The sequence below is a fragment of the Anser brachyrhynchus genome, assembly GCF_964034855.1.
Source record: "Anser brachyrhynchus genome assembly, chromosome: 1".
Taxonomy (NCBI): domain Eukaryota; kingdom Metazoa; phylum Chordata; class Aves; order Anseriformes; family Anatidae; genus Anser; species Anser brachyrhynchus.
This window is the reverse complement of record NC_137694.1, coordinates 108729558-108754075: the sequence shown is the minus strand read 5'-3', so window position 1 is coordinate 108754075 and position 24518 is coordinate 108729558. Positions and strand designations below refer to the sequence as shown.

General features: G+C 36.5%; 1 long non-coding RNA gene across 1 annotated transcript; it reads left to right on the top strand.

The window, feature by feature from the left end:
• The first annotated feature begins 3 nt into the window (after positions 1 to 3).
• LOC308188542 lies at positions 4 to 19025 on the top strand. Its single transcript, XR_013945554.1, has 5 exons — positions 4 to 84; positions 9063 to 9155; positions 10657 to 10717; positions 16400 to 16474; positions 17878 to 19025. It is a non-coding gene; the product is annotated as an uncharacterized lncRNA (long non-coding RNA).
• The last annotated feature ends 5493 nt before the right edge of the window (positions 19026 to 24518 follow it).

Sequence of the window (24518 nt, the reverse complement as noted above, 5' to 3'; positions counted from 1 at the left end):
TTTCCCCAGCATACTTTCTTCCCCTCTTCTTCTAAGGAGGGGGAGTGAGAGAGAGGTTGTGGTGGAGTTCAACTGCCCAGCAAGGTAAAAATCACGAAAAAAAGATATGGTGGCAGATGCTTTCTAAAAGGATATTAATTTTTTCCACAGAGCATGTGAGGTTGTTGTGAATGATAACCCTAATACTTAGCTAATTACTTACTAGTGCTAAATACTTAGCACTAATACTTCACGGAAAGAAAGAAGAGCTGGTCTGAAATTTTCTCACATAAAATGATTTTCACGAAGTATGATTGCTTATGAAAAAAGCTTTTTTTTTTTTTTGTGTGTGTGTGGATCATTTATGGAACTTTTACAAACAAAACTTCAGAGAGGCAAGAGAGAGAAAAATGGCAGCTAGTCTCTTCAAAGGTGGCAACAGCAGGGAGCTTTCCAATGTTACAAACAAATCTGCCTCTTTGTACAGTCATTATATAAGCATAGAAGACAGAAATGAACTTTGGTATTATACCTCTGATGTAGCTGTTAACTTCTCTGGACTATGGAATAGATTTGTTTGTTGTAATTAATATGCACTTAATTAAATATATCAAGTCTCACTAATTAAATTTTCCGAGTGGTATAATTTTTTTTTCCACTCTCCAGACTAGTCAACTACCCAATGATTTCTCATACTTGAGATATGGGGAAAAAAAATTAAGTTCAGTTCCTGGTTTGAAGACAAAAGGTTTGACTTCCAGTCTGTTTCATCAGGATTCTGAGAGAATGAAAAGAACAAGTTGTGCTAAGCTCCCCCCTATCCCCACCATTTTTAGGAGAATTTTTTAAGAGCGCTCGATTTCATCCCAATGGAAATGGAGGAAAAAAATAAAAATATGAAAATTTAATGATCTTCTGTAGGATGAGAACTTTTCCCACTGATCTCTAAGAGTGAGTCTTTTGAGCTCTTAAAAATGAATGAAAATTATTCATCTACAAACAGTGTAGGCATTTCCTTACCATTCTTACAACCACAGGTATTGCAGGATGCCAATGCTAACATTAATATGATAGTTTTAACACAGAGATTGAAAGTAAAGTAGACCTATTTTCCATCTCTGTTATCAGTGAAGAAAAATAAAAGTCATATCATCTCTTTAATATCACAAATTCATGTACAACAAAATTAATCATTACTATCAGACACGGTATGCCCAAGAAAAGGCAGTGAACCAAAAGCAGGAAGCAAAATAATTAGAAAAAATTGACACAATTGTTGTTTTACTCAACCAGGCAAATTCACTCAATTAAACAGTTAATTTAATGTAATCAATTGTAAGCATCTCTGTTTATAGCAACCTCAGTAGCCTACTAATTTACTTTTGCTTTGGGGCTTTTGTTTATGATGCATTAAGATTATGTAGATAGAAGAGTTATAAATTTTCTATATCCACCTGTATAATAGAGATATCAAGTTTCATACAATAAAAGCCCTTGTACTTTCACAGCACTCATCTGAAATAGATCATTCTGATTAGGCCTTATCTACACTAGAGATTTTTGATGTTTCTAGTACTACAGAAACAACTAAAAGTTTCTATGTTGACATGTATTTCAGAAATCTTTCTAGCACTAGGAGCTCATTACTGTAAAGAAATCTTTTCAGTATCCTCAGTCACACCCATAGAAACATAAGTATAATGCTTCCCATAGAAACATAACTCCAGTTCTTTAGGTTTCCTTAAGTATTTCTTTCCAAATATATTATTATTCTGCTGTTCTTCCTCTTCACTTGATTGGTTAAATATGGTTAAAAGACTGGTGAAACGAGGAGGAGTAAGGGAGGGGGAGTGTCTCAGAATTGAGGCATATCACTAGTGGATAGATATGTGATAGAGTACATGCTGACTATGAAAAATTGCCAACAGTGGCTGGGCAGTACATGTGTATAGGGTTTACATGGCTAGGTTTGGTAGCAATGGGGCTGCAGGGGTGGCCTCTGGGAGAACAATCCAGCAGCTGCCCCATGTTTTATAAATGATTTGGATGTAGGACTAGAATGTGTTCTGAGCAAATTTGCCGATGACACCAAACTTGGAGGAGTTGTGGACTCGGATGAGGGTGGAAAGGCCTTGCAGAGAGATCTGGACAGATTGGAGAGCTGGGCGATCACCAACCCCATGAAGTTTAACAAAGGCAAGTGCCGGGTCCTGCACCTGGGACAGGGCAACCCTGGCTATACGTACAGACTGGGCGAGAAGACGCTGGAAAGCAGCCCCACACAGAGGGATCTGGGGGTTGTGGTTGACAGCAAGTTGAATATGAGCCAGCAGTGTGCCCTGGCAGCCAGGAGGGCCAACCATGTCGTGGGGTGCATCAAGCACGGCATTGCTGGTCGGTCGAGGGAGGTGATTGTCCCGCTCTACTCTGCGCTGGTGCGGCCTCACCTCGAGTACTGTGTGCAGTTCTGGGCACCACAGTACAAAAAGGACATTAAACTGTTGGAGAGTGTCCAGAGGAGGGCGACGAAGATGGTGAAGGGCTTAGAGGGGAAGACGTGAAGAGCGGCTGAGGTCACTTGGCCTGTTCAGCCTGGAGAAGAGGAGGCTGAGGGGGGACCTCATCGCAGCCTACAATTTCCTCGCGAGAGGGAGTGGAGAGGCAGGTGACCTATTCTCTGTTATCACCAGTGACAGGACCCATGGGAACGGTGTTAAGCTGAGGCAGGGGAAGTTTAGGCTGGACATCAGGAAGAGGTTCTTCACTGAGGGGGTGGTCGCACACTGGAACAGGCTCCCCAGTAAAGTAGTCACTGCACCAAGCCTGTCTGAATTTAAGAAGAGATTGGACTGTGCACTTAGTCACACAGTCTAAACTTTTGGGCAGACCTGTGCAGTGCCAGGAGTTGGACTTGATGATCCTTACGGGTCCCTTCCAGCTCAGGATATTCTATCATTCTATGATTCTATGTTAGATAAGGGCAGGTTTCAGCTGGCTCCAAAGGGACCCACTGTTGGCTAGAGCCAAGCCAATAACCGATGTTAGTTGTGCCTTTGTGAGAGTAGATTTAAGAAAGGGAAAAAAATAAATAAATTGCTGTACAATAGCAGCTGGGAGAGAGGGGTGAGAAGCAGCCCTGCAGACCCCAAGGTCAGTGCAGCAGGAGGGCAGGAGGTGCTCCAGGCACGCAGCAGCAGTTCCCTTGCGGCCTGTGGAGAGGCCCCTGGTGGAGCAGGCTGTCCCCCTGCAGCCCATGGGTCCCACACGGAGCAGATCTCCACGCTGCAGCCTGTGGAGGAGCCCCCGGTGGAGGAGGTGGATGTGGCCTGGAGGAGGCTGTGGCCATTGGAGAGCCCCCACAGAAGCAGGCCCCGGGCTGGCGCTGCAGCCCATGGAGAGGAGCCCACGCAGGAGCTGCCAGGTCTGGGGGGAGCTGCTGCCTGTGGGGGACCCGTGCTGGAGCAGTTTGCTCCTGGGGGATGGACCCTGTGGTACGGAGCCATGTGGGAGCAGTTCTTGAAGAGCTGCTGCCTGTGGGCAGCCCCCGCAGGATCAGTTTGGCAAGGACCGCATCCCGTGGGAGGGACCCCACGTAGAGCAGGAGCAGGGAGTGACCGTGAAGGAGCGGTGGAGACAAAGAGTCAGAGACTGACTGCAGCCCCCATTCCCTACTCCCCTGTGCCATTCTGGGGGAGGATGGAGAAGAGGGAGGTGTTTTTAGTTTGCTTTTAGTTTCTTACTGCTCTAGCTTTTTAGTAATAGGTAATAGATTTTATTAATCTCCCTATGCTGAGTCTGTTTTGCCTGTGACAATAATTGTTGAGTGATCTCCCTGTCCTTATCTCAACCCCTGAGCCCTTTCCATCATATTTTCTCCCCCCTTTCCCTTTGAGGAGGGGGAATGAGAGTGAAAGAGTGGTTGTGGAGGAGCTCAGTTGCCCAGCTGGGAATAACCACCACAACATGGCAGACAAAATTCAGTGTGGGTAAGTGTAAACTGACATCCATGTGGAAAAGCAATCCTAATTTTACATAGGAATGATTTGTAAAGCTCTAAGCTGACAGTTACCACTCAGAAGGAAGATTTTGATGGAACAAAATTCTATGAAAGTATCATCAGAATGCACAATAGCAGTAAAAAAAAAAAATCAAATATCAGTTAGACTGTGTAAAGAACAATACAGAGAACACCATCATTACACCACAGAATCCCTAGTTTACCCATACTTTGATTAGCAAGATATGGGTATGTCCCATATCCTGATTCTTTCATCTCAGAAAGATAATAGTTGAACTGGAAAATGTCCAGATAAAGCTAACAAAGATACATATCACAGGTAAAGAATGTCTTCTGTATGAACAAAGACTGAAAAGGCCATCTCTTTTCAGTCTGGAAAAGAGATAACTTAGAGGGGATATAATATTAAAAAGAATAAGATAAAGTTCTAAGTAATCATTAGTGGCATTTGGAAATAGGTATTAGTTTTTCACATTCCCTTCCTTACAAGTAGTAAGAGTCAAAAGAAAATGGATAGAGCTGGTTTGTCACATATCAGAGAATATGTCTGTGTAATTCATTGCAGCAGCATGACATGGATACTTAAAGTAATAAAGATTGCAAGCAAAGACAGACAAATACATCGATTATTAATCCACAGAGACTTACTAAATGACCAAGACCACTCCTGGTTTGGTTAAGTTTACTAAAATAGTTGGAGGTGATTTTATTGGAAATGTTGAGTACCCCTACCTCCTCTTACTCTTTCCTTGGCTTCCTCTGTTAGCTGTTACTGGGGAAACACATGGCACTGGATAGACTCTTTATCTGATCCAGTAAGTTATTATTAATTTTTTGCTTTCTTAAGAATGTTGAACTGTATTGTTTTGTAGTTTTTTCTGTCCTTGTATTTTGAGTTCAGCCTGATAGACAGGCATTTTTAGTTATTTTGTTGGCCCCAACCTTATCTCAGCTTCCAAAAATGTAACGAGGAGGTGTCTGGTGGTACACATAATATTTAGGTTATTCAAGGCATCTACGTTTAACAGGATTTAGGGAATCAGTGCTGAGTTGAGCAGACCCCATGGTACATGTCATAATTAGCCTGAAGCAGCTAGTTTCTCTGACTGTCTCACCTGCAGGGCCTGAGAGTACTACTGGTGACAGAGCCCTTTCTGAGAATTGTATTTGCATCTTGACTCTGTATACAGTGTCTTCCATGATATCTTCGTTTCCAAGGGAGGGAAACATTGAACATATGGATTAGAAGGTATAAGAGGATACCTTGTCATATGCCTGTTGATCAATCAATGCATAGATTTGGTCTCTGTTTTCTTTTTCAGCAGATGTCTAGGAAGCTTCAGGTCCATTAAAACCAAAGTCAGTTCTTTTCTTGATTGGTTCAAATGAAAATCTTATTGATGTTTTCCATCTGCCTAGCAGATATGTGCTATCAATGCCTGACAGCACTAGTCATTAAAGACTGAATTTCTAGGCCTCAAGACATTCATTTTGACAGAATGTGTGGGGAGAATTGATTTAAATTATAGAAGTGTGAGTTATTGAGAAAAGTTCTGTTAGACTGGAGGCACTTCACATTAGGCTTAGAAAATACATGAGTAGCTGTGGCAAATATGAGGAGTTAGTGCAACCTGTCTCATCAAGAGTGTTTGCCTGTCTATTTTTATGTTTACCATTTCTACTCCAGCATTTGTAAATCTTCTCAGAGATCATTTATTTGGCACACCTGTGACATGCTTCTGCTCTATGTTCACTTCATAAAACTGCTTCTGTACAGAGCTGGTGATATAATACCTGGCAGTTTATGTCTCGCTATCGGTTTTATGTTTTAAGCACAGAACATCCATTGAAGGACTTCTACACATTTTAATGTACATAGATATTCTGTTAAACTTTTGAGATTAGTTGAGTTTGATCGTATTTTGTCTATCTACACAGATTCAGATAAGGTTAAATGCTAGCTTGACACACAACCCCTTCAGAGTGCTCTTACTCATTGCCATTGGCAGCGGTTCCATAAAATTACTTTGTTGCCTATTTTTTGGGGGGAACCTTTTCCTGCATAGAAGCAGGATTATAGAAAATTTATGTTTACACAGCAATTATTTATAGGATAATATGTATAGTAAAATGACTGGGCTATGCCACTCCTAATGCAGGCACTTGGTGAGTTGATGCATGCAGGTGGTGGCAGCCAGGTGGAGAAGGTAAACTCTTGCATTTGGTACTGGCTGATCTGAATTGCTGTCTTCCAGTTTCCTGTTCCTTTATTGGGACAATTTTTTTTTTTTTTTAATTATTATTATTATTATTATTTTATTTTTACAGCCACACTTCTTCCTGGAGTCCTTGGCTGTTACAGACCCCTATCTTAGCTTATGTACTTTCTCACAGCTTGACAACAGTTCATTTTATTTCATTTTATTTCATTATTTATTTTCAATCAGCTGAGCCAAAATCATACAGCAATGCTTCACAAAGCTGGATATTGGCTCAGGAGCAGCTGGGCTATGGACTGTCTTCACCCTGGGAATGGGGTAAACAGGTCACTTCTATCTGGGTATAACTGTAAGAACAAGCTGTCTGAGTCAGTGCTGCAACCTATGCACAGCTTATATAAAATACATCATATGTACTAAAATACACTAAAACCAGACAGACACTCTCACCATATTAAGTGTCAAGTGCTGAGCATAGCCATTTTCCTCTGTGACTGGGCTTTTGGAACATTACCTTTTCTTCATAAGGGTCGTATCTCTTTAGTGGTAATATCACAATTAAGAAGTGATTATAAATCACTGGGGACAGTGTGTTTTCAAAGGTGGAAATCTTTGTTTACAGGATTCTATAGTTAATGCAGCTAACTGTAGCCTATCTCAGAGTCAGTCCTTAGCAATTCATCACCCCATATGCCAAGGCTAGGCTTTTCTCCATGTCTCAGGCAGATTCCCTTCTCTGAATGACATCAGTAAAATCTAATTTGTTTCCTCATATTTTGTCTCTTGATTTCATGTTCTTTCAAAAGTTAACATGCTCTTCTTTACAAAAATTCTGGTCTTTTCGGTAACGATCAGGTATGATTTCATAGGTTGCTCCAAAACCAGCAATATATTTGCTAAGTACTCACATTTCATTCAGATAGTCCAAAAGTGAGATTAACCAACGCAACTCCATTAAGAAAAAAGTGACAAGGAAGTCAATAAAGTTCTAAATGTGTCATTTATCTCAGGTGTCAGTAAAAACATATATCTGTTCAATAAAATTGTTGCAAAAAATTGCATATTTATATCTACATCAAAGACCCAAACTGTGAAGTCTGTACAAATATGTGTTTTGATTCTGTGTCACCTCACCACACCTGGGAGTGCTTGAAAATGAGTACTTGTGCAAATTCTCATTGATTGATTTCAAGATTTGGGAATATGTCTTTGTTTTAAGAACAGACTGGAACATCCAATTTTATACCATGTATAGAAACTTCTTGGGAAATGTGGAGTGTTTCACACAGTCTCTCCATCAGAATGACATTAGCTAAAGTTACAACATCCTTACTGCTTGACAAAGTTTTCCAGTAGGCATAAATCGAGTTTGATCCCTAAGTTGAGTTGTGGACTATTGGTGTAAGAATTTGCTTCTGCTTCCCTGCCATTTTACTGAAATAGATGTTTGCATTAATGCTGTTTGCATTAAATGGTGTTTTAATTATGCCAAAGGTGTTTACCATGTTCATTATGACTGTTCTGCAGTTCTGGAATTCAAGAGGAGTATTTTTGTCCAATAGTACACATATTCAAGATATATTACAAGCCTTATACTTACAGTAGTCTTGGAAATAAGAACGATAAAAAACAGTCTTTCTGTTTGCTGACCTAGTACCAGTATTTCCTTAATTACTGTTTATTTCAGGAAAACAGATTGACCATTATATCTGTAAATTCTTGTAGATCCTTCTTTTCTGATTAAACTGAAATCCATGTATATGTAGATTTTGATTGCTCTTTATGTATAGCTATATTTTAATTCCATGTAATTTAGAAAGATGCATTTTATTTACAAGTATATAGTTTAGTTTATTAGTGCACTTACTAACTTGAAGGATATCTAATAAATTATTTTAGAGTCATTAATTGCATTATTGCTAGTAAGTAAATACTATTGTCACATACAAAAATGTACATAAATTTAACTAAAAGATAATTTATGTAAACTCAAACCTTCCAAGAGTGTTTTCTATGCAATTAAAAAGAGGGAAATATTTAATGTTACAAAATTCATTTCTTATTTTGAATTCTCTTATGTTTTAAAAATGAAGAGAAGGGTAATTGAACTCTAGGAAAAGCTGATCTAATCATTCGTTCCACATCTCTGATTTATCGCTGAAGAGAATCTCCTAATTAGCATTTTGACCTTTATGAAGATAATTTAGTGAATCTTTCATTAGTAGTAGATCAGGCAGGGGTTGTGGATTAAAATGCTAACTTTTTCTGATGGTACAAAGCTTAGTTTGAAAAGTTTTTTAAAGTTCCTATATTTACTTAATTTGGTGTTTGGTTCTCAGGTGCCCATTGCTGATAGACTGCATTGCTGATGGAATGCAACTTAACAGACAGTGCACAGAATTTCAATCTGGTTCTTAGGGAGGCTTTTTCAAATCAGATTTCCAAGCTCAGTTGGACAGGCATTATTTCTTGCAATACTTTTTGAAATAATTGTTAAGTGTATTAAGAATTAATGAGATGCATCAGTATAACCAAAAGCCTCTGATCAGTGTGTATGTGTCCCACTGAGAGAGCAATCGTGTTTTTATATGTACCATACACAGAATAGAGGAGGCCAGCTGATATTTTACAGATGTTTGCTCTCTGTTTTCATGTTCTAGACAACAGTTAATATGTGTCCAACCATTTCTCCTGATAAGCAGTCTTTGTAAACTAGTGGTTGTGATGCCAAGTTCTCAGAGGCTTCAACATCACTCAGATTATTAACACTTGTGGAGTCTCTTCAGCTGATACTTGTCTCAGCTCTACTTGTTAGCAATCGATGTAACGCTGTTTCTCCACTCTAGGCTAAAGAGGCTGTGTGAGTGCATATCTCACCACTCCTGAGTTTTAGAGAAGTTCCTGGGAACTACGGACCAGGGAGCATGTCTTCTTTATAGGTAAGATGTCACAGTCTGTCATATGAATTAAGAAAACTGAGAACATGCAGAAACAAGGTCTGTTGGGAAAAGGACATTATGACTCCAGTAAAGGTAAAAACTGACTTAGCCTGCTAAAGTCAGAGCAGACACGGTAAATAAACACGTAGGCAAAGGGAATCCAGTAGACCTAATGCAGCTGACTTTGCAAAATAAAACAACATTGAAAAGTTTCCATACAAAACATTAGTGAAGAAACAGAGTTGCTGTGGAAGTGAGTTTGCAAAGTCACAAGGCAGCATATAAACTGAACATGGAATTTTACTTTCAATGCCCACAACATTAGAGCTAGGAAGCACTTAATAAAACTAGTAAAATTGATTTGAGACAGATAAAGTAGTTTTCACAGTAGACAGTAAACTTGTGGGACTTGCTGTCACAGGAATTTTTTGTGGGGTGACAGCATCAGCAGGTCAAGGAACTAGGCAAATTCCTGGACAGCAGGTCCAGAATGAATGCTAATAGTACTAGGCAGCAACATACTCTCTAAAAACCCTAATGCAATTATGTCTGCCAGAGAAGTATGAGGAGGATAGACAGCAGAAGCTGACCAGTTTTCCATGCTCTGTGTATTCCTAATGTCATCTGCTAATGCCAGCTGAAGGGATGAAATAGATAGCCCATGCTTCTGAGGCAGCAGAATATTTCTTACATTCTACTTTTGTAGGGAGTATTCCTTCATTTTATGTTCAGGTACCTTGGAGTTTGATCTATCATTTCCTGAGTAACTCTGCTTTGCTGAAGGCCATTTTGTAGCACCTTCCACAGAGCACTCGTTACTCTAAAAACGGATTTTTGGCCAGACAGAATAAAAATTCTTTCATTCTGATATGATATGGCACAGCTGTGTCCCTGGAGTCTTTATTTCCTCACTTAAAATATAGAAAGCTTCTCTGAGTTAAAGGATAAACAACATTAGTGTCAAGACACTTCCAGTGGAATGTCCTTGACTTTGTGTGATTCTAACTCTGTAGTCCCCAGTCAAGAGCAATTCTCTTCTTTCAGTCATGGAACATAATCTGTAGTGCATGTAATCTGTTATCTTATGCTTTTGATGTATAGAAGAAAAATTGCATATTGACAAAATGCACTGTGTTTTACATTGGAGCTTTGTAGTCATAAGTAATAGGTTTTCTCTCAAGAAGTCTGTAGGCAGTGTGAACTGTGACTTAACTGGTGGGAAATGAGAGTGGGAAATCTACGAGGAAAGTATATAATTGGCCAATTCGTATGTTGTTGGTGTAGAATTTCTTTGAAAACTGCCCATAGGACAGTCATGTGTCCAATATAATGACTGCAAGCCCCAGCAGACAGATATACTTTTCAGCAAACAACCTAGCATTGACTCCTGATCATAGAGCCATGTTCTAACTACTGATACATCATACAGCAGGATAATGTTTATTCATTTATTTTAAAATTATACTTCAGGGAAGAAATCTAATACCTCTTTAAATTGTAGGGCTTTGCAAGTACCCAAAGTGCAGGAGGCTGTGGGAACTGATGTGTATCTTGAGTTGAAGGTAAATGCTGCAAATACCATGTTGTAATGAATGTGAGTGATCCCTTATAGTGAAATCTCAAGCCTGGGAGAAGTGGAGCATATCCTAGTAACAAACTCCAGATGGAGATAGCAGAAGATGTGAAGAGAAATGGCACTTGGAGGGAATACCTCCAAAATATAATTAAGGGGGCAGAAGGAGTCAAACAAGATGAATGAGCCAATATTTGATTTGAGGTCTTGAGACTTTTTTTTTTGAGGATTTGTGGATATCTATGATTCTTAAAATAAAATGATACTGTTCTTGTTTTAGCACTAGCATTTATATTTGAAATCTGTTGAACTTAAGTGCAAGTCTTACTTTATGACAGAATTCCTACATCTTTCATTTTTTATTTTTCTGTTGATTACATAATGCTAATTGGAGTATAAAACCATGTTCTCCCAAGTAACAATATCTGAGAATTAGACTGTTAAGTATTGCATTGCATTGCTTTTTTGATATTGCCGTCCAAGTATGATGAAGACTATTTAATGAACCAATGATGAAAGTAGGTATTCCTTTTAAAATAGACAAATGCATGAAAGTACAGCCCATTAAAGGTTATTAAATACAAAGGTAATACACCTGATTTAGGAGTGCCTAAACCTCAGGGTGCCTGAATATACACCTTACTGTGCTAAATTCTTTCTTTTGCTTACATGCTTCTTTGAGTATGTATGACCATGGGATTAGACCTTTGATCCTGTATGTCTGTTCTTATGATTCCTATACACTGCTTTTCAATTTCTAAAGAGAATAAAAACTTTTGTGCCCACCGTTCTCCTACCATATAGAGGACAGAAATAATTGGTTTTAAGTTCTTTTGTTTGTTTGTTTTGTTTTGTTCTTGTAACTTTCTAACTAGAAGGGTTGAGGTGATATAAGTAGACAGAGACTTTGGAAAGATTTTCACACTCATTCTGACATACACTTTGAAAAATAACCTTCAGTTGCATCGTATTCAGTGGTGTAATAATTTAAGATTGTCCCTTATATTGAATTCCTTGTTGAAGTTTGATTGAAAAATGTAGATAATATCTCTTCACGGATACAAGATCAATAATTAGATGAGACTCTTAATTTACTCACTAGTTTGGAGTTAGTGTGTCTGAGTTAGAAAAGTAGAAAGAAGAGATTTTATTAACAGAATAAGCTTTTTAAAATTATGGTGATATATGAAGTGAAATTTTTCATTCTGATTTGGAAAATAACTTTTATTTTAGATATATCAGGTAAACTTTACTCTCTGTATATTCATTTCCAATAGCTTTTGAAAGGGTAATGCTAAAAAAAACAGCTAACAGTCATATCAATACTTTGTGTGACCCATGTGGTTAATTCAGGTGGCGCAGATGACACCCCAATATGTAATGCCTGCAAAGTCAAAAGATTGTGTAAAAAATGTAGCGCAGGTCCAAAATATGCTATCAGAAGACAAAACTTGGGTGGCGTTACTGAAGGTGAACTTTGCAGATTTAGGGGCTTGGGAGGAAGCTGCAATTTTCCTTCTGATTTTGGGAAAAAATAAAATATATAAATAATTGAATCTCTGTGACAAATTGCTCTTCCCCCCTCCTCCCCCCTCCCCCCCCCATATTAGCAACTGACTGTGATTTACATATGTTGTAAGATATTTCACTAGCAGTGCCATTGCACACATGCAATCTAGAGGAAAGGTGAATCTTGATGTCCACTTTTTTAGTATATCACCTTCCCAGGAAATATATATATTTTTTTCCATAGAAGTAATTTATTCCATTTTATATTAATAATCTAAGGTTCTAGCAAGTTCCTAAACCTCAGTTTGTAACGTTGGGGTTTTCATCTGCAGATCACAGTTGTTTTGGAAGATAGGATCTACAATCAGCACACACTTGCTAAATTAGAGAAATGGATTGAATTCCTGAAAAATAAGCAGACTTGCAGAAGAAAATGAGAAGGGTTAAACAATAGGTTAGTTGCACAAATGTAGAAGAGAAGAGCTGTCTAGATAGTTGTATCACACAGTAACATTCGGAGATTAAACTGAATGAAGAAGACATTGATTCAGATATGCTGCATTACGATCATCACATCAGAAAATGAAGGAAGATTGTTCTGATCTATTATTGCTCAATCAGGAGCTACTTTTTTTTTTTTTTTAAGAAAAAAAAAATCTGATACAAGTCAGAAGACACCTAAAATAATAGTCTTTGAAAAGAAAGCAAAGGCCACTACAGATAATGTGAAGACTTCAGAAACATTTGGACTTCAGTGGGTTGGTTTTATGGAAGTGTAAACTATCCATAGAAGATGACCTTTGAGATGGGAGGAATACATTATTTCTATTCATAATTGACATGTTGCAGTGCTGATGATAATGCTGCAAAATAAAAGATTCCTTATAACTCCTGTGCAGCTGAAATTAGGAAAAAATAACAGGAATAAAAACAAGCAAACTCATTTAATTAAAAGTTTATAAATTTTATAGCAGTTTCTACTTTAAAACAGAAATGAAAACTTTAGAGTGAAAGTTGAGAGGAAGAATGTAAAGAAATTCTGCCTTTCAGACTTCCTTTCAGGATACGAAACATGGAAACAAAATCCAGTTTATATGGGAGTTTAAAAATTATATCATATTGTTGCATTCAATAATTTTTAATTTGAAAACAAATTTCAATAACATTTTCAGTATTCTTGCAGTGTTAAGATTCTATTCCCACTAAGGTTTCCATCTTTTAACATTAATTAAGCAGTAACTCTCATAGAGTATTCTTTATCTTTGTGATGGGTTTATACAACAAAATAAACCCTAGGTCTAAATCTGCATTTAAATCAAGAATCTGAAATTATCGATAGATTTCTATTTTCTTTGGATCTAAAATATGAGATCAACCTGTATTTTACCATGTCGGATTGAGTGTGGAGAAAGCAAGAAAAGGAGAATTCCCCTCTGCCCCCCCAATTAACAAGTGGGTGCTATAGCAGAAACAAAGTGTCTCAGATGCCCCACAAGAATCTGACACATGAATAGGGAAAGAAAAAACTCTGCATGTAAAAAGTGGTTCATTCCCTATTAAAAATGTGTAGACTTTCAAAGAGAAAGAAAAAAGTTCAGAGGGTACAGAAAGTAAATACTGAGCTCTGTTTTTTTCTGAAGCCTCCGATAAGTCTGAAACCATAAGACTTCTTAACTTTTTCAGAAGTTTTATGATTGCTTTATCTGTATCACAGGATAAATAATAATAATGAAAATAAAAATAACATTTTTTATTTGGATTGTATGTTTAACAAAAGCTACTCTGAGAGGTGGAAGGCCAAAGAATTAGGACAGTACTTTAACCTTCCTCTTAGTGCCTCATCTTTCATATCTCTCTGAACTCAATACTTTCCCTTTGGACAGATTTTGAGCAAATAAAGCTTTTCTGTGGCCTGAACTCTCCTGGGTGAGTAAATGGAAAATCAACATTCTTCTAGATTTTATAGATTATTTAAACAGACTTAATGGGATTCTCTTATATACCAGAAAAGAATATAAAAAGAAAATGTAATGAGGTGAAGATACTATACAGTATCATTAAATAGAAAAAAATATTTAATCACGAAAATGACATTGCTCTGATGGCTATTTGTTCTGAACTAATACACTCTGAAAACAAACGAGATATAGAGTGTGAGCTATTGTCTGCAGCCTTTTGAACAGTTTGGCAAATTCATACCAGAAATTCATGTACTTCCCAATGCTTTTGTGTCATAAAATATGCACTTTTTAAAGAGCAAGTACTTAACTAATAAGGTTCGTGGTCTTTTGAAGCCAGCCTTTATGATGTTCTTTCTCTAAAGAACAATTTAATTAGATATCAAAATGTCACCTGCATTGAATAAAATCCCTAAATACTTAAGTTAGAGCAGTATGTTATCTGCAGAACTAAAAGGCATTGATATTTCTATTTCACCCTGTTGCTTTAGAGAGTAAGAGGGAAAAGTCACAATACTTGTTTAGCGCCAGAGAAAAGTTGTTGTCAGATAGCAATTTGAGTTGCTTTTTGTTCATGAGAGAATTTCCATCAATTTCACTGAGTTTTGTATATGATTTCAGGGTTTTTGACTTAGCGGAAAAAATAGGATTATGTTCAGTGATTAATGTTATTAATGACTATTAATGATTATAAATGATTAATGCTGTGTTATTTATAAGATACAAAAAGAAATAGAAGACTAAACAAAAAAAATACTTAGAATGTACCCAAAGTTATGATTTTATCACACAGTAATGCATGTCCTGGTACAGGTGGGAAGACGTTTTTCCTCTGTTAACTCCTTCAACTATGCCTAGATTTTTTAAAATTAATCATTTTTGAGCACAGCATTATTGTGTGTTATTGAGCATTGCAAGATTTCACTGCATGACATCAAGTGGCAGGGTGGGATATTGGTGTCAACGTAGTTCTACAGTAAAACAGCACAAAAAGCTATTAAGAAGTGGAAATGGTGAATTAATGTATTCTATCTTATGCTTTTAAAATTTCATCTGAGGATCAAATTCCATAGACAGCAGTAGTCTTACAATACATGCCTAGTAGATAAACCATAGTATTCTCCCTGAAAATTTGCATAGGATAGAGAAGGCAACAGACTTTTACGGTTGTTAAAAAATGCAAATCCTTTAGAAACAAGTAAATCAGTATTTGTTCTTGAATCTTGAGATGGGCTGTCCTGGTTTTGGTTTGGACAGAGTTAATTTTCTTCCTAGTAGCTGGTATGGTACCGTGTTTTCGATTTAGGATGAGAATAATGCTGATAACACGTGGATGCTTAGCTGTTGCTGAGCAGTGCTCACACAGACAAGGACATTTCAGCTCCTCATGTTAGCCTGCCAGAGGGCAGGCTGGAGGGTGCAAAAGGAGCTTGGAGGGAACAGAGCCAGGACATCTGGCCCAGGCTGGCCAAAAGCATGCCCCACACCAAGTGATGTTGTGCTCAGCAATAAAAGTTGAGGGAACAAGGAGGAAGGGGAGACTCTGTGTGATGGTGCTTGTCTTGCTAGGTAACCATTATACGTGATAAACTGTGCTTTCCTGGAAATGGTTGGATACCAGCCTGACGCTGGGAAGTAGTCAAAAACTTCCTCACTTTGTTTTGCTTGCACACACAGCTTTGACTTTACCTATTAAACTGTGTCATGCCTGTGATTTTTCTCACTTTCACCTTTCAGATTCTCTCCCCATTCCCATTGAGGGGGAATGAGTGAGAGTCAGTATGGGGCTCAGCTGCCCACTGGGGTTAAACCACAACGCAGGGTCTAGGGCCAAACTTGTGGAAATCAGAGACCTGTCTCAATAGACCTGCAAGATATTTTCTAATAAAACAAACAGCTTCATTTAAAAAAAAATAATGTAATTTTAAATGCACATTACATTTTCTTCCACTTCAAGCAAATGCTGACATTTTTAATCTTATTCGCATTTTCTGTGTATTTTGATTACAGATGTAATTTAAGAGCCACTAAATATAGAGCCCAATAGAATTGTGGTTGGGCAATGAGTGCAGAATGTGTTTTATTGTTAATTAGAGTACTTAAAAGAAAATATTAACATTTTTGTAAAGATACAGAATATTTTATGCTTTTTAATAAAGTTCTAGCCTTTTTAAATTGATATATATATATATTTTTCTTTTCAGGCTTTCTGGATAACAGCTGCATTTCAGACCAAAAACCGTGGCCCAGTTCTTACATTGATGAAGACGGGATAGCAAGTAATAGCAATACAGCTGTAAATGTTTAAATTACTGTTCCACATACTGTGGGAGGATGTGTGAGGATTAGTGTGTTTGCTGCTGAGAATCAAGGTCTCCCTTGTGACAGAAAGAGAGACCAATTCCTTCCTACTACACTGTGTAATTCAGTATAACTGTCCTCTATCAGGACAGGACTGGAAGGATAAAAGTCCAATAAACCATTCTTGAAAGTAGGTGACAAGGAGGCATGTATGTCACAGCCTGGGGGCCAGGAAAGGGTAGCTATAGGATGTGTTTTCTTCCTCTGATTTTTAATATATTTTGTCCTGCAGTCTGCATTTCCTATATTGCAGCTGCTATATGGATACACCTTCAACAGATTTCCTGTGGCTTTTCTGTGTTTTATTTATTTTTCCTTCATTTTTCTTGCAGTCTAGAAATCTAATTCACATGGACAGGCTTAAGCAGTGTTCCCAAATCCGTTGTGAGTTCCATATCAGCCAGAGATGAGCAGGCAAAAGCCAGGACTGTGATCCACACAGCTTGTCTGTGATGGTCAGTAACTTCAAATGACCCCAGATCTGCCTGCATTTCACTGCTTTCAGAAGCATGTGAACCACACTCCCATGCTAATCAGTTGCAAACTGCCAGTTGATTTCATTGGCAGTAGGACTGGACCAATACATTTAAAATGTGGGTGGAGTATTCAGTGAAATTACCTGTCAAAATCCATTTGTAAACAATCATTCAGTCTGTAGGGTGACTTGTCACCCTTAGGCATAATTAAATAGATCAAGCTCTTCTCTTTCATTTCATGCTGCTTTTTATTTTTATTTATTTATTTATTTCCAGCAAATGTTTTGTTTAGAGCTTGTGGCTTGGTACAAAGTACCTTTTTATTCTGTGCTTAAAATAATTTAATGCAAACACCTTCTAATCAAGGAGAAAGTAAATTTTCTTTTTGTTGGTTGACTCTTCACAGTGAATTACAAAAAGAAGTTAAAAATGTCAGAACACGTATACAAAATCTTGGAAATGAGCCATCCAACTTGCCTATTTTAGTTGGTTTTCTACCCTCTCCATCACTTTTTTTTTTTTTTTTCCAAATCCTCACTAGCAGTATTTTAATGAGGCTGTGTGTAGCTAAAGGAAAGTACAGATTAGATCAGATACCACAGGGAGTTTGTAAGATCAAAGCTTATCCTTTCAAAAGTCTAATACTGCTAGGTTGTGCTGAAAATCAGAGTTCCAGTTAAATAACAATATTGATTTATCTTTAAGGCACAGTATTTCCTATCTGTTTTACATATATATATATATATACAGTTAACATTTTCTATAATGAATATTATATTTATTTTTGTTAAAGAATATCATGGACACTTTTTTATGGATTTTTTGTCTAATTTTTGTTTTGACAGAAACTAGCAGCAGTCTCCTGGCTGAAAGTATACTGTTTAAAAACATTATTAAATCTGTATTCGGAGCAGCTTAACAGAGTTTCTCAGTATTTTTAGGAGTGAAGCAGTAAACCAAATATTTCATCATTTTCATTCTTAATAGGGTCACTCTGTTTCTGGATGGCTTTGATCTGCATATTCTGAAAAGTAATCTAACATAACCCTCGATTCTAAGACCTAATTTTAAATGTACACTAAGAGAATCTTAGGAAATCCTCTTGTATTGTAATAAGTTTGGTTTTCTTAAATGAATTTCTGCAATAACACAGTATAAAATAGTTATTTGAAAATTTTGGCTTATCCATCCGGGACCATGAAAAAGTAATTTGGTAAAGTACAGAAAATTCTCACAGCTACTCAAACTGTGAAATACAAATGTTCTTTCATACAATCAAAGAACATTATAATTTTAATGGAATCTGCTGCAAGTAAAAATATGAAAGAAATAATTACAAGTTTTATGTACAGGGGACAATCTGAAATAGTAACACTGAAATGTGATTGAAAAGCAATTGTATTATATCATTCAATACTATTTTAACAAAAAGTAGAGAAAGAATAGTGTTAAAAGTTATTCATAAAAGGGGAAGATATCATATAGAAAAAAAGACTTTTCACTCTTCTTTCATTTGGCAGTGTATTTCTAACTTCTCTTCGTCCTTTCTACCTTTCTAATTTATTTGAAATAAATTAGTTGTTAGTGTACATAAATTTAGATTTACAAGGTGAAATAGACTTTTGCAGTCAAGAAAACTGACCGTTCTCAGCAAATTATCTATATTATCTATATTATATATATTATATATATATTACATAAATAAATGGTATGAAAAGAAGTACTTGTGAAAAATGTTTCATATTCCACAATGTATCTTTACAATTTAGCAAGTTCCAATGTCAAAACTGAGTGAAAAAAAAAATTAGAAGCATCATTTTTCCCCAAAAATTTTAACCACTTCAGAATCTGAAGTGATACTCATTGATTCCTTTTGTTGCAATAAATATTTTTTAATTCGTTGTTCATATTTGAAGTCAGTGAAAAATACTAAGGTTATTGTCAATAACTTGGATTGTACTGACACATTATGCTTTGCCTTTTTTTTTAAATAAAGTCCTTTTAAGATTTCTATTTTATTTATATTTTTTTCCTTTTTATACGTATCCTAGATAATCACCTGTGCAAAAACAGTGAAATGTTATATAACCTTTGCAAGCTTGTGTCTGTGAATATATGCTTGTGCACCTGTGTAACTGGACTACTTAGGAAGCAGCTAAACTGAAGCCTTGGAAACTGCAGTCCTCTATTAATCTCTGATAGAGATCCAGCAGGGACCATCCCTCTACAACATTTCTTAGTTCTAGCTTGAAAGTACCATGTTTGATCTTTATAATTTATCAGTTTTCTCCTAGTTACTTTGACCATAATTGTAGCAGTAGATTAATAGCAGGAGGGACTTTTGAATTTTTAGAAATTACAGACATAACCAGTATATTTTATGCGGACTGTGAAGTGGTTATTTCTAATGATCACTCAAACTGCTGAAAATCAAACTACTTGCAGATTAAAAGTATATGTATATATTTATTTTATTATTTATTTATTTATTTTTACTTAAGCTGGCTGAAAATCTTTATTATCTATCTCCAGGATTATGTTTTGTCCAAAAACCTACTGATAAAAATATATGCAGTCATGTATTGAATCAAGATGATGTTATGGCAGATGCTCCTCTGTCTCCCCTCCCTCCTCCTTACCTCCCACCCCCTCACCAACCCCCCCTTTTTTTTTTCTTCTTAAATTCTATACTGGATGGCCAAGACAGAAGCATTAAGATACTTTCAGATAGTCCTACAAAATGTTTGGACACTTATGTTATTTAACAGAACTCAACAGATCATAAAAAATACTTCTGGAATTTTTTCTTGGTTTTGTTCATGACCACCAAATATTTCACTAGTAAGAAAGGACAATTATCCTTTCAATTATCTACTTCTCCCATTTGCTTCAAATTGACCGTATGGGCAATTGATGTATTCACTGTCTGTTTTGTGTTTTTTTGGTTGTTTGTTTGTTTTTTGCGAGGTCATGTTCCTTGCAAATAATGCATAATCTTGATAGCATGCATCCCTCAATCTGTAATATCGAGTTTGACTTACCTTTACAAATTCAAACTCAAAGAAAATGACAATGTGTTTCAATATCATAAAACATCAATAATATACTGAGGACCTTTATCCTTAGTGATTGTGACAACAAAGTGAATTCATTAGATCTTATAAATGTTTAATCTCATTTCAGCTTAGTATGGAAACAAAATTATCTGCCTTCTGACTTGCTAAGTCTTGTGTAACAACAGAAGGTGTGGTGGTGGTGTTGATGGTGGTTGTGGTAAAAGAAGTAAAAAATTGACTTATGGTAGTTACTGGTAGAATTATGCAAAGGAAATGGAAGAGATCTCTATATATATGTACCTCTTGACAAAGTGGTAAGGAGTGAAAGATTCATTATAAATTGAGCTGTACAACTACTACAAAAATAGGGTTAAGTGAACATTTGTTTCAGTTCTGCACAGCTGTTTCTCCAGATCATGTTCCTGCTCCTTAATATTCATTGCTAGCAAACACTCATGCAGAGAAATTTTTGTTCAACATGAATATTTAGGAAATTGCTGTTCTCTAGAAGAATATTTAATTTTACATGCGAAATGCCCTGCATTCATGAACAATTCTACAGATTTGTTATTCATCAGTTACTGTTCTTCTCATTCATAAGTTTCATTCCTTTAGTCAAAAAACAATGAAACTATGTCTTTTTAGCAATCATATGCAAATATTATTATTATAACAAATAATCACAGCAAAAAGATGATAAAAAAATGCAATAGGTTAATCTTTCTCTAATCTTTTCAAAACATTATTTACAAAAAACTTATTAAAAATTATATATATTTTTTTCCTTTTGAAAGCAAATGGCTGAAAAAAAATCATTTGAGTAAGTTCGATACATTTACTTTAATTCTGAATGATATATGCAGGGAGCATACAAAACTTAGTTTATTTTTTTAGAGAACTTGCAAGGCCAAAGATAAGACTGAAAGGGTTCAGCTGACCTATTTAGCCCCTTTAAAATCCAGAAGTTTTAGACTAAAGAAAAATCTCAGAAGTCTGATATTATTGTTAAATATTGATTGTAGTATTTGCTGCTCTAGCTGGATGCGTGTAAGTCTATTGGGCCCAATGGGATTCATCCAGGGTACTCAGAGAACTGGCTGATATTATTGCAAGACCTCTCTCAATTATTTTTCAGTGGTCTTGGAAATCTGGAGAGGTCCCAGTTGACCGGAAGCTGACAAATGTCCCAGTGTTCAAGACGGGTAAGAAAGAAGACCCTGGTAATTACAAGCCTGTCAGTATCACTTCAGTACCTGGTAAAGTTATGGAGAAGATTGTTCTGGAAGTTACTGAAAAAACCCTGAATTACATTGTGGTCATTGGTCAACACAAAAATTGGGGAAAGTCCTCTTTAATTAACCTAATTTTCCTTTTATGACAAGGTTACCCACCTAGCTGACCAAGGGAAGCCAGTTGGCTTAGTGATATGGTTTAGTGGAGGACTTGTTAGTGTTAGGTCAAAGGTTGGACTAGATGATCTTGGAGGTCTCTTCCAACCTAGATGATTCTGTGATTCTGTGTAGTCTTTTTGGATTTCAGTGAAGCTTTCAATACTTTTCTCACAGTATCCTTCTGGACAAAATCTCCAGCATACAGCTAGATAAAAATGTAATATAATAGATGAACAATTGGCTGATGGGTCAGGCTCAAAAGGTTATAGTAAATGGGGTTACACCAGGCTGGTGACCATTTAGGTCTCCATATTTAGGGTCAATTTTCTCAGTTTTCATAAATGACTTGGATGCTGGACTTGAATGTATACTAAGTAAAGTTGCAGATGATACTAAACTGGGTGGAGGTGTTGATTCCCCTAAAAGTCGAGAGGCCTTGAGGGGATAAAAGACAAATTAGAGAGAAAGCTGGGTAAAATATGAAGTTTAACAGGAGCAGGGGTTTGGACTACAAGATCTCTGGAGGTAACTTGCAGCATAAGCAGTGTTCTGAATGCAACACGATTACTTCTCATATAAAATGATCTTCAGTTGCTAAAACTGAGCTATTCAGGCAAGTCTAATACACGTGAGAGAGGATCTGAGGCTTTAGCCATTCTTTTTGCTAAACCATGCAGTGAGGCAGATTTAGATTAATTTTTATAAATGTATCTAACTCCCACATTTGAGTGGGAAAGACACAGCATCAGTCTAAATGACAAGACTATGCTGTATCATGTACTGTGGATGTTCCTGCTATGCAAACCCATGCTAATGGAAGTTGATATCTAAAGCCCCTCTATTCTTTCCAGTATATTCCATAAATTCTTTCTGGATTTGATTTTATTACCTTTCAACAAACTGATGGGTTCAGCACTCCCTCCTCTTGTTTTTGCTCTATATACTTCTGCTTCTGATCCAGCTCTGCTGGAAGTAATTATATGTCACTTTTTGAACGAGTGGTACAAAAGTACCAAAAAAATAACACACAAAGTAAACCACTCAGAGCCAGCAGCTAACTATACTCATATATAATTGTTTTACTTTATCAATTGTTTTTACTACCATACTTCTAACAAATGCATTGAATATTTCCATTTCTGTGTTTCTTGCTCCAGAAGAGTATACATTCCCAAACATGTATCCAAGTGAAGGGGATTAACAGGTTTCTATTTTTTTGAAAGTTGAGAGAATCAAGATTTGTGTCCTATACTTCAGCTACAGCAGTACTGGGAATAGGACAGCAGAAGGATCTGTTACCTGACAGCAGTTACATGTACACGCAGACAACTTCCCTGATACTGAAGAACATTGGTAGATTTTGATATACTCAAAAACATACCAAATTTTATCTACAGGTTTTTTTAACGAATATTTTTCAGTCTGAATTCCTCTTACAAAGTCTAGGTTGTGTAAGGAGTTCAGATGAGCAAAACGAGTGACCTACTTTTGTATTCACATTCATTATGAAGTTTTTCATATTTGACATGATAGGTATACATGAACGTCTGGGCTACACATGTATACATTATGTATTTAATACTCCATTCTACTCAAGTTTTCAGACAAGAAAACTCATACAAATTCTCCATTTAAAATATATACCATCTTTGCATTCAGACACACTATTGCTGTATGAGTATTTTCTCAATAGCTTAATAATATAACATTATGTTATTTAATTTAGTGGTTATTCCAGTCCTTTTACTTTGAACCATGGTAGTCACTACTGTAGATGGACCAGTGGATACAGCAAGGGGCTGCTGTTGTCTTTCAGAAACTATTAGCTTAGATATCTGATTTTGATACAGTACTCTTAAAGAAAAGAAAAATCCAGAAATGAGATAATCTTAAAAAATAACTGATGAAACAAGGAAAGAAAATGGAATGGCATGAACATATCCTTCAAATAAAAATAGAACCAAGAGACAAGAATGAAACATAAGCAGTCCAAATTTGCTACAGTTTTTGGTTTTGTAGATGTGCATGATCTATTCCCCTCTGCCCCAGTTTACTGTTCTATGTGAAAGCTGGGCCCCATAGAGTAAAATATGTTGCTTGCTCTATCACATTTATAAATAATGAAAAATAACATGACAAGGATTATTAAGCAGTGTAAAGCAAATAAAACAATGGAAGCAGAAATAACTAGGTATCAACATTCTTCCTGAACAGTTATTTCTATGAATTATGACAGCATAGCTCAGTACATCTCTACTTGGTAACAGGCAGAGACTAAAAATGTGTCTGAGCTTTTACTTTTGCTGAACAGTCTCTTGGACTGGGCAAGAATACCATAATAATAATAGTAATAGAAAATCCATAGATTATTTCTCCTTAACTGAAAACATGCTCTTTTTATGACACTCTGAAATATTTATTTAATTTACTTCTACAGATGATATGCAAATGCATTTAAGAATGCTATTTACAGCATTCAATTTATTTAAAAAGTAGTACTAAAAGAAATGTTAATCATGAGGGATTGTAAACCTTTACAGAATGAAACCTGTAAAAAAAGTTTTGGAAAAAAAATTACTACCACCCCCACAAAAAAGTGCAGTTACCTGCAGAAATGCCAAAGTGAAGTTATCTTGTTTTCATAATAATAAGAGTGGAAGAAATTTCCTGGGGTATTTAGTCCAGTGCTCTGCTGATTTACTTGCCCTGTTAGCCACTTTCAGGTTCCTTTAGGCGGCTATATCATACTTTATAGTAACACCTTCTCAACAGTTAACTCTCAATTTAGATGTCTGTATTTCATATCTCATGGTCAGGGTCCATTGCTCACTTTTTTCCCCTCTCCCCATCTGTTCCCAGCAAGTTAAGTCATCACACTGCAGTGCAGTCCCTGTCACGTTAAAGAAGAAGGTAGGCAGATAAGACTTGGTAAGGTAAACTCAGCTGGGTGGGGACCAAAGGGACCCTATGGGCATCCCAACCCTGTGGGAAGTCCCAGCAGACAAAGCAGGAGTCAATTGCCACAGATGTATTTGTTCT